Here is a 16,584-nt window from a genome sequence, read left to right as displayed (position 1 = left end):
ATGAAGGTAGGTTGAGACAGTTGGGTCTGTTCAGCCTCAGGAGAACTTACAGCACTCTTCAAGTATCTAAAGGGGTCTACAAGAAATCTAGAAAGGAACTTTTTCCAAATACACGTAGTAGCAGACCAATGGGGAACATCTAGCAAATTACAGATCCATCTACTTTCTATTGATCTTGTAAGATTAATCATCCCAGCTAGCATTTACACCCCTAAAAGTTATGGGAGTTTGAGAGAAGATGCAGCCCCAAAGAAAAGACAGCTTTGGAAAAGAATGTAAATGAAGAAAATGAACTGGTGTCCATATGTATATGTCGCATGGCTATGTTCACTATGGCTCAATTCGTTCAGCAGAGAGTCTTTTTTATTGTCAACTGACAGTTTTTATGGCTTGTAACTTAGGTTTCAGTGCAGTGCTAGTCAGGTCTTGGTGTGATAAATACTTTGCAGAGTGACATATCTGACTTTGACAGAATAGGGTACTGTCACCTTGACACTTCATCTGCCTCACATATATGTGTTGGACACTGCCTTAAACTTAGCAGGAGAATCTGAAAATTACCAGGAAGTTGAAACAGATGAAACTAATGTGTTTATACAAAGGATACCAAAACATTTTTATGTTTTATGTAATATGGTATCTTTTCAGAAATTTTTAAAAATATCCTGTAACTAGCAAATATATTCTCTTCCACAGTTCAGCAGGCTACATTACGTTATTATTTTCATTGTTCAAATTCTATTTCTTGAAGAAGCATGTTGATTACTTTGTATCTACAAGGTTATGCTTTTCTAATCATCTATTGCACAAATGGTAGTCATTTGTGCTGCATTGCAGCATCAGTTCAGTGCATCAAAAATCTGTGCATAACAGGGAGACAAGCCTCCAATCTTTAGGACTTCTGCTAGCTTGTATAATATTTAATTTGCTTCATAATTCATGTTACTTTCTTTCTGATTTCTTAGAAGTTGATAAAGAAGAATACACAGACTACTTAAGTAATAAAAGTGCAGAACCATTCTTCTATACAAATTAGCTGCTGAAAAAATTAAATTTCCCTTCTTCCTAATGCTGTCTAAATCTCAGTTTCCAAACATACCCTCCATCAAGACACTGGACATCTTCATTTCACCTCTATCTGCTGTTGTCAATCCACACATTTGCTCCAATTAAGAACTCAAAGAATAACATTTAAAAGAGCTTTTCTCTGGACAGGAGCATACCGAAAATATTTCTGTTACAGTGGGAAATAAATAAATAAATAAATAAATAACATATTTTATCTCATTTGCATGGCAACAAAGTCTTCTACCTGGGAAAAATATACTATCAAAGTATAAAATATATTTGGACAATTAAGTTAGTCAGGTAGAAAAGAAGAACAGGTTCTGGAAATATCTTTTGATGAAAAGAATTTATATTCACCTTCACTGATTCCCTTCTGAAACACATTTAACTTCATTCTTCCTTTACAGGTCAATCTGTCTACTCCAGCAGAAGCACAGTGGCACTTCTGTTCTGCAAGGTCTCAGAAGTTAGGGTTTCTGAAAACTTGCTATGGACTTTTCTAGTGTCTTTTAGCCATTAGAAAATTTAAATAATAATTTGTTCCATTCTTTCTTATGTAGTTCACTATCTATACAGGATGTATATTTTTTGCATTTGCAGGAAGTTTGTATGGATTTGAAAAGTATCCTCATACCAGAGCCACAAGAACATTCTCATACCCTTTTTAATCATCTTCAGACCAAGCAATTCTCACAATAACCTAACTCATGAATGACTTGCAAGGGAGTTGAAAAAACACAGCAAAGATAAGTAGTGTTCAACTGCAGAGAGATGTTTAGGAACACCATACCCTAATATTTTAAATTAGTAAGCATGAATGGATCACTTTTTTCTCCTTAGTTGACTACAGAACCAATGTTACTTTGCAGGCAGTGTTTGGATTGAAGATGACACTGGCAACTAAGAGCATGGCTACATAAAAGGTGCTACTTTTAGACCAGAACATTCAACTACTTAAAGGCAGATAGGAGAATAGTTGACTAGTGACAGGAACAGTCTGAGGATTACCCTGTGGGAACAATAGTAACACATTTCAATTTTAAAAAAACATTCATTTCAGAGGACCAAGCATCAGTAAAAATAAAAGGTCAAGTAAAGACATCCTAGTGCTCTTCTGGATTTGCTAATTACATTTAGACTCAATGTTCTTAAAGGTCTTTTCCAACCAAAGTGATTACATAATTCTCTAAGTTGCACATCCCGCTTGTCCTGGTTTTGGGCAAATTTGGGAGAAAACCTCCAAAGGGGCCTCCCAGAAAGCAAACCCACACAGCCCCTCCCTGTCATCATGATATTTTCTGAAAAATCCCTTTGCCAGGATTTTTCTCCTGAGAAGCTGAGAAGCCTCAGAAAAGCAATGTAAACAATAATTATCTGATTGCTTAGAATGTGGTCTGGAGGTTGTTTGCCCACAGGTGCATCTTTTAATTGGTTCCATGTGAATTGTTTTTAATTAATGACCAATCACCATCAGCTGTGTTGGACTCTCTGGTCAGTCACGGGTTATTATTCATTCTTGTCTAGCCTTCTGATGTATCCTTTCTTTATTCTTTTTAGAAATAAAATAAAATAAGATATAAGCCTTCTGAGAACTTGGAGTCAAATTCTCATCTCTCACCTCATCCTGGGGACCCTCACAACACCGCAACACCTCCCCACAACCGGTTTGGGAAAAATTTCCTCAGAGAAAAGTGGAACAAACCTGTTTATTTAAACAGGCAAAGCACTCCCCAGCACAAAATGAACAATACCAGATGACAAAACTCATTCACTGCTCTGAAGAGAGGACAAATTCAGGAACTCTCTCCTGTGGGTGCTCGCTCTGTTATCAATCCCTCTGGCTCTGGGAAAGGCTGCTGCCCAGAGCAAGCCCCAGTGGTCACAAAGTGCAAGGTCTCGGTGCTCCCCAGCTCCCAGAGCAGGTTAGAACAGTTCCAAAAAAAGGGAAAGAAAAATAAAACAGTCCAGGGAAAACTTCTCTGCCTCAGTGTGGTGTTGATGGGTCCCCAGGATGAGGTGAGAGATGAGAATTGACTCCAGGTTCTCAGAAGGCTGATTTATTATTTTATGCTATTATAGTATACTAAAAGAAATTATGTACTGAAACTATACTAAAGAAGGAGAAAGGAGACATCAGAAGCTAGACAAGAATGAATAATAAAAACCCGTGGCAGACTCTGAGAGTCTGACACAGCTGGACAGTGATTGGCTATTAAATTAAAACAATTCACATGCTTGATAAACAATTCTCAAAATCACATTCCAAAGCAGTAAGACATGGAGAAGATGAAGCTTCCTAGCTTCCCAGGAGAAGAAAACCTGGCGAAAGGATTTTTTAGAAAATATCATGGTGACACCTCAGCTAGCTAAACTAACTAAAAAGCAAAGGAGCTCACAATACGTAAAAGTTATTTATAGACTATAAAGTCTTACATAATTTTCTAAGTGCCTGCAGATCACTTGCCTTGCTCCTGAACATGCTGCAGCTTCATAAGATTTTTAGCTCTCCAAAACCAGCTTTTGGCAACAACAGGCTGAATTCCAGAATCTGCTCAGGAAGGCTCCTTTATTCTGGACTATGCCATTACATAAGGCTTTCTGAAACAAGGCACAAATGTCGAGTTTTATTAGTTCAAAAAAAAAAGCATCAATGCTGTATGTATAAGGAACCTGACCCCTATCTAAACCAGCTGATACAAAGGCATGAATGATTAAATTACTCTTTCAGAAGTCACAGAAATAGGTCTGTCTCAAACCCTCCTACATCTTCCCTTTATAACCTCTCAAAAGTAGATTCAAAGATAGGGTCTGTACTGCTGTACCTTCAGTAATTGTGATTTTTTTTTTCCCTCCACCAAAAATCACACAATCAGCTAGCTGTGAATATGGGTTAAGAAGGAACTGGATCATCCAATAAAGTCACCTGAAACTGAGGTGAGCAGCTGCCTCTCTGCTGAAAGAATATCCAAGGTTAGAATCTTGTTTCTGATAAGGAGACACTTTTAAGTATGGAAAAGTCTCTCACATCTTGCTCATCTTCTGGGTGGGTCAAGATTTGTTCCTCATCCTTCAGCATAAGGAATACACTTACCTAAAATACCTAAGTTAGGTGTGATTTTTCATGTGTTGAAGAAATTCTAAATCCTCTCTTGTGCATGTATATATAACCTCTTTGTACTCTTCCTATACTCGCTTCACTGAAGCCTGCTCACAAAGAAATACATGCTTTTTCCCCCAACTTTCTGATGACCAAGACACCAAATGCTTGCAGAGGGGAGGAAAAATAATTAACTGAAAGACATCCCCCTCTGAGAAGAGCTCAGCTGGCTGCTGCAGCCAATCTACAGGAAGAGAAATACAAGCTTCTGTCTTTGGTCTTGTGCATGACCTCCAAAATACCTGACCAGCTAGAGAAGAATGGAAGGTTCATTGAGGAATTCTCTCTGCTGCTCTGCAGTGGGAAGCACTCAGCTGGGTTTCCTTCACCTGGCCATCTGCTCTTGGGTTTTTTTAAATAAAAACAGCCTAAAGACTCTGCTTTGTCAGGTTTGACTCACAGACAATACAGAAAGCATCAATTCCTTCATGATAGGATAGTAAAAAGGATTTGTCAAAACTTACTTGCCATCAATGTCAGCAAAGCACAGAAGGGCAGCCTCTGCCAAGGCTTCTCCTGAATCTGCTTGGGGAAGGAAGGCAGGTGGAGGCAGGCAGGAGAGAAGTGCAGTGGAACAACTGTCCCAACACATATGTCCCTGTATGTTCCAATGGTTTTGGAAGCTGGTTGCACTCCCTGACCTATTGTATTTGCTGGGAATGTCCTGATGAAGGCAGGAAATGATGCATGAGCCTTCATGTTCTCAGAAGGCTCATTTATTACTTTAAAATACTGTATTATATTAAAGAATACTATACTATACTAAAGAATACAGAAAGGATACTTACTAAATGCTAAAATGATAATAATGAAAACTCGTGACTCTTTCCACAGTCTCAACACAGCTTGGCCCTGATTGGCCAAAGAGTCAAAACAACTCACACTAGAGTCCAATCAGGCAATCACCTGTGGGTAAACAATCTCCAAACAAATTCCACACAAGCACAACACAGGAGAAGCAAGTGAGACAAGAATTGTTTTCCTTTTCTCTAGGGCTTCTCAGCTTCCCAGAAGAAGGAAGGAATTTTTTCAGAGAGTGAATGCTACACCTGACCTGCCAGTGATTGCAAAATTTTGCAGTCCTGTTTTCAGTGGAGGTTGTAGTGTCTTAAAGGGAACAGTTTAAAGGGTAAACCTTATGTCAATAGTGGAGTAACATTCCTTAGCTGCCAAAGTCTTGAAAAGCTCTCTGCTTTGCATCTCATGAACTGAAGAGACAAAAAGAAATGTCCATAGCAATTATTAGGAGCAAGTGAGGAATGGCTACAAAGAAGTCAGAGCAGAGGGTACATTAAATGTGTGTTTTATAGGGTCAAAAGGCAGACAAATTCTGCACATTACCTCTAAGAGGCAATAAAGAAAGTAATTAAGAACCTGATGCAAATAAACAAAGAAAGACAGTGATATTTTTCACTCCTTCATATTTCAAAGGGACTGAAACCAACCTTGCTTTAAAAGTTACATCTGCTTTGTCACAGTAAACTCAGTTTAAGGGAGAGATGAAAAATGGACAGACATCACTGGAAGTCTTGGTACAGGTAAAAGAGTTTGAAACCAGTGTGGAGTGTTATACAACATACACTAAAAGGAAACTGATCAGAAAAAAAATAAGAACAAAGGGCTTTTACAATTACCTACAGGTCAAATTCTACCATTCAAAGGCTTGGACAGAGCTGACACCAACACCACAGGAACATGTGGCATTTATTATGTCTTTGTTTTGCCTTAACTGCGATTCTCTCCTTTTTGTTGTTCCATTTTCTTTTGAAAATTGAGAAATCTTTTTCTTTAGGGGCTCACTGTAAGTTGGGGTCCAGGGAAATCCATCTCAATGCTACAGCCCACAGAAGATCCCCTGACAAAGCTACAGCGTTTGCATGGGAACTGTGAATCAGGAATGCATAATTTACATTCACTGCATCTAGCAGGTAGCAGTACCTCAAACAGGAGCTCCTCCAGACATGGAAACAGCACCTATCCTGAACTGGTTTGTGATGTTCAATCTCCTGACACATCAGTGAAAACTCTGATTGCCAGGAATCTTGTTGAGATCCATTGTTTTTAGGTCCTTTTGTGAACACAAAACAATATTCGGTATTAGAAATAACAGCTTTGTAAAATACAGACAGAAGTGTAAACTCAGTTGTGTATGTAAACACATATGATGGAATATATTTGGAATTCATTCAGGACTGCATTTGCAGAAGAAAAATTAGAATATTCTCTAGACACTGAGACAAAATACTTCAAACAAGCCTCTGCTTTTCTCTTCATGTTTTACAATGACAATTTTAAAACAAAATACCCAGAGAATAAAAAACCCCTGAAGTTCCTAAGCCATCTGTATTAAAGGCAACTTTGTACAATGTTACTTCAACAGTTATCTTTTTTTCTCAAAATTAAATAGGATCAAAATTCTGTACTTTGATGTGAAGGAAAAAGACCCAACATCCTAACAAAATTCCAGTTCCTAACAGGAGATTATAACCAATGGTATGTCAATTATGTTTTCTTAGAAAAATACAAATTATTTATGCTTCTATGCATATTTTATAGCATTTTTCCCAACACAGTAGGGGAAGATGAAACCATAATCACAAAGTATTGGTTTCTGCATCAAGCAAACAAACAGAAATGAATGCTGATTATTAAACCAAATGTCTCTCATGAAACCAAAACCTCCACTGGCAGCATTCTCACTGCAAACAGTGGCAGATGCTAAATTTATCAGCATCAAAAGACTGAAATAATTACTGATTATTTCAAAAGTTTTAATTTCTTTGTATCTGTATCAGATTTTAAACTCACATGATAATGAGACAGTCACATGTTATCCAGTACTAACACAGCTGCCTGCAAGAATGGGTCCCAAGATGATCCACTGCATCCCAGCTGAATCCTCCTTCATAAATTGTGAAGTGATTAATTTCTTTGTTGGTACAAGCAGAGAGAGGTACAAGGAAGCTGTTTTCCCATGGGAACACTGCTACACTTCAGGGTTTGATTTTTTAAAAAATAACTAGTAATGAAACTTCACAATTTTTCAGCATCTTGGTTGCAGAACATCTCAGAGCCAGCAGACTGACACTGAGGAGCTGAATCTACAATTTCACACTGTTTCAACAAGTGTTTTTCCCCTTTCATTTTGCATGATAAGATATATATTACAAAGTCACTGTTTTCAAGTTCTGTAGTTCAAACACAAATATTTTCAGATCTTCATTCACATAGTTAAAAAAATCCTCACCTGGCATTCCTTTTTGTGTGTCTTCAGACTTAACCTCAGATACTTTCCATGTCTCCTAACTATGAAGCTGCATCTAGAACCAAACAGAAATTTAAAATTTAAAAAAAGCTATTTTTCCTTAACTGATCCCTTATCTGCAAACACGTGCACAAATAATGTATATTCAATACTTATTTAGAAATACACAGTAAATATGATTACATATAATTAGTTACATGTAATTAGATGCCATATGTAGATCCAATTTGAGACAGCATTAATAAGTTTTGCAAAATTAATCCAAACTCTTATTCTCACATAACTTGAAGAAAAACAGCATGTGAAGTCCTATTTTTTCTATACAACCAATTATATAAAAATACCACTGTTCTAATCAGCTTTTCTCTAGTACACCTGCACTGAAGTTTATTTCCTCACAGCATTTACAATTCCATGGAAACAAGTGGATTTTGTTACCAGCTACTTGGAGGTTAATTAGTAAAGTAAAACTGTGGCTTTATAAACTGTAAAAATATCCAATGGCAAATACTTAAAAAAACCCCACCGAGTCAAAATCGCCTGAATTCTGAATGTGGGTTATTGCTGTTTAAAAATAAATTTTTTGCTTTCATATCAAATAAGTTCAGCTCAAAACATAATTATTTATACAAAAATATTTTATTTATACTTTATACTTATATAAATTATAAAGTATAAAGTATAAATTATATTTGTACTACGTATTATGATGAGAAATAATTCCACATTTGTTCAATAGCATAACTATTTTCAAATAAAAACTGTCTTCAAAAGGCCTCAAAAATAAGCACACCACAGACTTCATATTCTTCCTACTAGAGAAGGAAAGTGCTATTGCCTGGAAAATGTCAGGATCAATCCACTGTCTTCCTCACAGGCCCTTAATTCACCAGTGAGGATCACACATGTTACATAGGGACAACTCAACTCTGGTATGAGCCTGAAACTTTACAATTATACCACTCCCCCACATTTTGCTCAAGAGCTCAGCATTATCAAATTGAATTAATTATGGAAAATAACCTTTCAGCAGCTAAGAACACTTAAAATTACACCTGACACATTCATACTTCATTTACTTCAATGACAGGATCTCTGTCACCTGTTAGGTTGGTGTGGGAAGTGCTGACAGAAAAAGTTTTAGGGCAAGTCCCAAATTACAAAACTTAGCCTATTTACTCACACAGCGTGAGATATTCCATTCCAATCAAACCTCCAAAAAAGCAAAGAAATACAAAAATGCCAACAGGCTTGTGCTCTGCCTTCTCATTTTGTTACCTCCCTTTGAAAAGCAACTCTTGACCTTGTTAGTTAAGACTTGGCTTTCCACTGGTTGCCTGAGGTGAAGTTACAAACTTAGAAATCTGAATGATAAATTCCCCAAGCTACAGCTTCAAACCTATTGGCACAATTACAGTTTATACATATGTCATGGACATATTTTATGAAAAATCCTTCTGCTAGGATTTTTTCTTCTGAGAAGCTGAGAGGCCTCAGAAATGAAATGTAAACAATGATTATCTGCTGCTGTGGAATGCAACAGGTGCATCTTTGATTGGTCTCATGTGGTTGTTTTTAATCAATGGCCAATCACAGTCCAGCTGTCTTGGACTATGGTCAGTCACAAGATTTTATTATCATTCTTTTCTTTTCCTTGCTAGCCTTCTGATGAAATCCTTTCTTCTATTCTTTTAGTATAGTTTAAATATATAACTTTATTTTTAATATAATATATATCATAAAATAGTAACTCAGCCTTCTAAAACATGGAGTCAAGATTCTCATCTCTTACGTCATCCTGAGACCCCTGTGAACACCACCCCATACACATGTTAAGCAGTTCTTGTATTTAATTCATTTTATCAGCAACAAGAACATGCAGACATAACATCTTATCAACAGCTTTTCTTCTTAGCTCATCAGCTTTATTCAGGATCAATTTTTATTAACTGCACAGCCAGAAATGACAGTGCATGAGGAAAACCTGCTCAAAGGCTCTCCATGATCATTGCTGGGACTCATGTCCACAAACTTAAAAGACAGAAATCTGACTATAAGCACCAGTGTAAGGTCTAGATGATGACTCACTGATTATTATTTTATTCGTTTTAGTGATTCTAATTTCAATTTCTGGCTGTCCCACACTGGGATGGCACCACACAGGTCACCAAAGCCAGCCCATGCATTCAGCTGTCATCGAATTACACAACCTGGAAGCACACCCTGCCACCCAGCAGGATGAAGTGGGTGGCAGTGCCTTTCCTTGGAGCGTGTCCTTGGCACCCACCATTGAATCCCTCCTTCCACCCAGTGCTGGGGATGTGGCCCTGCTGTCCCCTGCTGCTGTGACAGATTTCCCAGCACAGTCTCTGTGGGGAGTAGGGTTATTAACTGCAGATGTTACCATTGTCCTAAGCTGCTGTGAAGCCTGTCTCTGCACTGTCAGTAAGTGCCACATTTCACCTCAGAGGCAGCACAGTGGTTCCACACTCTCCCCACTAATTAACTGGTTATGACCAGCGCTATGGGCAGGTACTACTTCCTTACTTTTTTTCTCTTAACCATTCTGGTTTCTTGGACACATTAAGTTTTCCAGTGTTTTCAGGTTCATTGTCCCTAATTATACAGCCCAGAGACAGCCAATGGATTAATATAAATTATCTGAGAAATCTCAAGATCTTTTAACGTAATCTTAAAGCCTGAATCCTCCAGAATTATAACTGATGATGTAGCAGTCTTCATTACAGACAGAAACTGCCACAGGGAAAAAAGCAAATAATTTTGGGTAGCTGGGTTTGACACAGTAGAAAACTTCATTTTTTTCACAAGCTTTTTTAATTGTTTCAGTTTGAGAGGGATAATTTTAGGCACTTTACTGCAAATTGACAATAACTGCAATTGCATAGGAGTATAACCAAAGGGCCTCTTTTCATCTTGTTTCATGCTGTGTGTTCTTGTTCACAGAGAACATAGGACATATTCAGGAAATATGAGATATTTTGGTTAGAGCTCTCTGAAATATAAGCTTTCCAGGGTATGAGCTATTTTCATAGAATCACAGAATGTTCTAAGTTGGAAAAGACCTTTGAGATCATCAAGTCCAACCTACGTCCCAACACCACCTCATCAACTAAACCATAGCACTGAGTGCTACATCCATTTTTTTTTTAAACACATCCAGGGATGGTGACTCCACCACCTCCCTGGGCAGAATATTCCAGAACCTAATCACTCTTCCAGTGAGGAATTTTTTCCTAACCTAAACTTCCCCTGGAGCAGCTTAAGACTGTATCCTCTCATTCTGTCCATTGCTGTCTGGTGAAAGAGACCAACCCCCACACCCACCTTTCAGGAAGTTGTAGAGTGATAAGGTCACCCCTGAGTCTCCTTTTCTCCAGGCTAAACACCCCCAGCTCCCTCAGTCCCTCCTCACAGGGTTTGCGTTCCCAGCCCCTCACCAGCCTCGTTGCCTCCTCTGGATGTGCTCAAGCATCTCAAGGTCCTTCCCAAACTGAGGGGCCAGAACTGGACACAGCCCTCAGGGTGTGGCCCCACCAGTGCCAAGGGCAGGGGAAGGATGACCTCCCTGCTCCTGCTGGCCACACTGTCCCTGACACAGGCCAGGAGCCATTGGCCTTCTTGGCCACCAGGGCTCACTGCTGGCTCATGTTCATGTCAGCCAGTGCCCCCAGGTCCCTTTCTGCCTGGGCACTGTCCAGCCACTGTCCCCAGCCTGTAATGTTGCAGGGGGTTATTGTGGCCAAAATGCAGTACTTGGCACTTGGACTTATTAAACTTCATCCTATTGGACTCTATCCATCCATCCAGCCTGTCCAGGTCCCTTTGCAGAGCCCTCCTACCTTCCAACAGATCAACAGATGTGCCCAGCTTAGTGTCATCTGCAAATTTGCGAATGAAAGACTCAATCCCCTCATCCATGTCATCAATAAAGATATTGAACAGAGCTGGTCCCAGCACAGAGCCCTGAGGGACACCCCTGCTGGCTGCCCCCAGCTGGATGTGGCACCATTCACCATCACTCTCTGGGCCCGGCCATCCAGCCAGTTCCTAACCCAGCACAGAGTGCTCCTGTCCCAGCCCTGGGCTGCCAGCTTTTCCAGGAGTGTGCTGTGGGAGACAGCATCAAAGCCTTGCTGAAGTCCAGGTACACAACATCCACAGCCTTTCCTGCATCCACCAGCTGGGTCACCTGGTCATAAAAGGAGACCAGGTTGGTCAGGTGGGACCGGCCCCTCCTAAACCCCTGCTGGCTGGGTCTGACACCCTGGCCACTCTGGAGGTGCCATGGGATGGCACACGGGATGATTTGTTCCATAATCTTGCTGGGCAAGGTCAGGGTGACAGGCCTGGAGTTTCCCAGATCCTCCTTCCGGCCCTTTTTGTGGATGGGTGTCAGCTTCCATTCATCTGGAACCTCCCCAGTGAGCCAGGACTGATGGTAAATGATGGAGAGTGGCTTTGCAAGCTCATCTGCCAGCTCCCTCATCACTCTGGGATGGATCCCATTTGGTCCCACAGATTTGTGAGCATCTAAGTGGCTCAGCAAGTCTCTGACTGCCTCCTCCTGGATAACAGAGGGATCATTCTGCTCCCTGAACCATCTGCCAACCCAGGAGGACAATTGTCCTGAGGATAACCTGTTTTAATGTTGAAAACTGAGGGAAAGAAGGTGTTAAGTACCTCTGCCTTTTCCTCATCTTTATTTACTAAATTCCTTTCCACATCTTAGAGAGAATGGAAGTTGTCCTTGCCCTTCCTCTTGCCATTAATGTATTTATAAAAATATTTTTATTGTCCGTCACAGAAGTGGCCAGATTTAGTTCTAATTGGGGCTTTGTCTCTCTAATTTTTTTCCTACATGACCTAGCAACTCTCTTAAGCATTTCCTGTGATACCTGACCCTCCTTCCAAAGGTGGTACATCCTCTTTTTTTTTTTTTTCCTTAGTTCCTTCAAAAGCTTCTTGCCCATCCAGACCAGTTGTTTTCTCCTTGGATCATCTTTTGACACACAGGGACAGTCTGTTCCTGTGTATTCAAGAATTCTGTTTTGAAGTACGTCCATCGTTCCTGGACTCCTTTGTTTTTAAGGGCTGCTTTCCAAGGAATGCTCAAAATAAGTCTCTTGAATAGGCCAAAGTCTGCTCTCTGGAAGTCCAGTGTGGACGTTTTCTTGATGCCCTTCCTGCTTCACCAAATATTGAGAACTCTATAATTTCATGATCACTGTGCCCCAGAGGGCCTCCAACCCCACATCTCCCACCAGCCCATCTCTTTGCAAACAGCAGGTTTGCATAGTCCCTCCCCAAGCAGGCTCACCCACCAGCTGTCACAAAAAGTTGTCCTCCACACACTCTAAAAACTTCCTGGATGGCCTCTTCTCTGCTGTGTTGAGTTCCCAGATGTCTGGTAGGTTAAAGTCACCTACAAGAACAAGGGCTGGTGATCCTGAAACGTTCTCCAGCTGCTTACAGAATAAGTTGTTCACCTCTTCTTCCATGTTGGGTGGATGATAACAGACTCCCAGTAGGATGCCAGCCTTGTTGGCCTTCCTCCTCACTCTTACCCACAAGTACTTGACTTTATCATCAATAATCTCAATCCCCATGGTGTTGAGAGCCTCCCCAACACAAAGAACCTCTCCTTCATCTCTCTTCCCTCTCCTGTCTCTCCTGAAGAGCTTGTAGCCATCCAGTGCAGCACTCCAGCCATGTGAGCCATCCCATCACATTTCCGTGGTGGCAACTACATCACAGTTCTGCTGCTGCACCATGGCCTCCAGCTCTTCTTGTTTGTTACCCATGCTGTGTGCATCAGTGTACATGCACCTCAGCTGGGCTGCTGATTTCACCCCCTGACTCTGGCTTACCACCCTTGGGCCTGCTTCCAGACAGCCCAGCTGCATCCCCTTCCCTCTTCAAACATAATTTAAAGCCCTCTCAATTAGCCCCTCTAATTCATGGGCTAGAATCCTTTTGCCCTTGATAGATAGAGCCCATCTGGCTCCAGCAAGCCAGGTGCTGTGAAAGTTGCCCCATGATCAAAGAATCCAAAACTCTGCCAATGACACCAACCCTTGAGCCACTTGTTGATAATGTGGGTTCTCCTGTTCCTTTCATCATTTATCCCTGCCACCAAAGGGACTGAGCAGAACACTACCTATGCTCCTGCCCTATCAACCACTTGATCCAGTGCCCTAAAGTCCCTTTTAATTGTCCTGACACTCCTCTTTCCAGTCTCATCACTGCCAGCCTGGAGTATCAGCAGTGGGTAATAATCTGAATCAGCCCAGGCAGTGTCTCAGTGATATCCCATACCCAGGCCCCAGGGAGGCAGCAGACCTCCCTGTGGGGTGGGTCCTGTCAACACATGGGGCCCTCTGTTCCCCTCAGAAGGGAGTCACCCACTAGGACTGGCCTACTTTTCTTTATAATGCTAGAAATAGTGGTCCCTCCAACAGACCAAGTGTAATTGGGAGGTTCACTGGGCAGATAATTTTCTTCTACATAATCTGGCTGACTCTCTGGATCCAGGGCCTCATACCTATTCTGAAGTGGCACCTGGGTAGGTCATGGGGCCAGGAGGAATTTTTATTACCTCCTCAAGTAGGGAGCCATTTCCAGTCCCCTCCATCTACCAGGCGTCCTCCTTCTGCCTGATGGTAGGAGACAGGGGAGTCCTCTGACTCCTGGTGGGCTTCTCTCAGGGATGGAACTCCTTAGTCTTTCTACTTCCTCCTTAAGCTTTCTCATTCATTCATGAACGTGAGCAAAAGCAAAACAAGCCCCACTTTTCAGGAAACCCTGCCTGGCTTCCATAACCCGAGGAAAAGGCGGACCCAAACAGAACAAAAAATGCTCCACAATCCCTCTTTTGGAAACAAGAGATCACCAAATTGAAGGCAGCTGCCCAAGGCACTCCCAGCTCATAACCAAATTATTCTTGGAATTGTAGGGAATAATGCAATTACAGAGAATCCAGTCAAAACACCTTAGCTCAAAAACTATGCACTGTAGTTCAGACTGCACTGAAAACCAAGAGACTTTTACTTAACTTGGCTGCTGCTCAAAATCATATGGGCTTTCCAGATCATGTGTCAGAATATCCCATCATCTTGAGCAGCTCAGCCAAATTTCTTTGCCTCCCCACCCAAGAGCAGCACCAGTACTTCTTCCCCTTCTGCTGTTCCCCTCATTTTGTGGTTAGAGGTTTTTCTCAAATCAGCTGTTTCAAACCTACTGCTTCCAGTGAGGATTGACAGCACCTTCTTATGTGACAAAAGCAAATGCTCTCTCCTCTTTTAGATCTAACTCAAATCCAAAATGCTCTGCAACTTCTCTTTATCTTATCAAGGCTCACAAAGCCCTCCCTTCCCTGAGCTGCCATCTCTGGCTTTACTCTTAGAGTTTCATTTCTCAGAGGAAGGAGAGGAAGTTTTTACACTGAGTGCATCACTACAATAAAACCATCCAAACACTAATATTAATAATCTGCATGTAACACAGTTGTTAATATAAAATAGATGCAGCATGTAACTAATTTTTCCAGATTCTATAGGTCTGTGATCATGCTAATCTGTTTCACATGAAGGACTCATATCCCTTTCTTTTTAGATGAAAGCAAATGTCTGTGATTAGAAACAGAAAAAAAAAATTTAGGCTGACAAATACTGGACATATATTCATGAAACTGTAAAGCCTGAAAAAGGCTTGGAAAAATTTTCTAACTGAATTGCTACGGAAATATTCTGTAACACCTGATTAATTATTATGTCTCTCTTTCCAGATATAGTTATATCCATTAATGAAATTTAATCCCAAAAGGAGCTGGCAACCAAAACCACTACAACAGTTTTGACATTAAAATATATATGTCCCCTACACCTCCCTGTAATTTAGAAATGAAATTTAAATTGCAGATATGTTTTTCATAATAATGGTCTCTTGTCCCCTACAGATATTTTTGCCATTGTTAAAAACTAACTAAAGAATCCCAGAAGATGCTCTCACATGTAATTGTCATCTTTAAAATGATAAACAAACACCAGAAACATATATTCCATTTGGCTTATCTATTTTAGACCATTTTTAACATATAAGTTTAGATTACATCTGTTAACAGGAATCCTTTGTCCAGTTTTCCATTTATTAAATATCCACTCACCCCCTGCAAAAAAAAAAAAAAAAAGTCCTCCTTTATTTATCTGTTCTAGGTAAAAAGATGGGGAAAACAAAACAAAACAAAAGAAAACAAAAGCACTTTCTAGTAGTCAGCATCTATGACATCATTAATTTCATTTCACCAAACCTAAACCTCATTTCTGACATGCATCTTTCTTTTGTTGAGAGTGAAGGAAATGGCAAAATTTCATTTAGCTCAAAGGTACTGAAAATGTAGCAATGATGCAAGATGAGGCTTTAGGTAGCTGTAACAAAGGAACGAACAATTTAATAATTTTGCTATGTCAAGATATTACGAATAATGGTAGTTAATATTTTATGGCTTTGTGTTGTAGCCCCCATAGTGCTGCTGTTGACTGAAGACTTTTCAGGGACAGCTCAATGTCATTCAGCAACTGTAAACCCTGACACCTTTGCACTGAGTTGTCAAATCTACATAAGTCAGTCTCTCTGAGAAAAGAGCCCACTTACTATTGGTGAAAGTATGTTTAATAAATCAGCTAATTAAAATTCTATTTTGGAAAGCTTTACCAAAGCATTTTTAAAAAATTTTCCTCTTTACTCAAGACACATAATTCATAAAATCAAATGCCCAAGGCAAAGCAGCACTATGACAAAGACACAGTACTGGTCATAACACTTCAGGTATTCTGAAAACAGTTTGTACCTCAGGAAAAGGGCAACATCTCTGGTTGCTTCAAAACTCTGCCCTCCAAACCTCAGTGTTGCTTTCTCTGATATAACTGACCTAATGATCTCCTAGTAGCCGGGATAAATGAATTCAAAATCCCACTGGATATTTGCCTGGACCTGTGCTTCCTGCTGCTATCAGCAGCTGAGAAAAGGGGACAATCCCCTGGGACTTGGCACAATGAGGAGCAGTTCATGATGGCTT

Source organism: Agelaius phoeniceus, chromosome 2, assembly GCF_051311805.1.
Source record: "Agelaius phoeniceus isolate bAgePho1 chromosome 2, bAgePho1.hap1, whole genome shotgun sequence".
In the NCBI taxonomy this organism is placed as follows: Eukaryota; Metazoa; Chordata; class Aves; order Passeriformes; family Icteridae; genus Agelaius; species Agelaius phoeniceus.
This window is presented reverse-complemented; position numbering follows the sequence as displayed.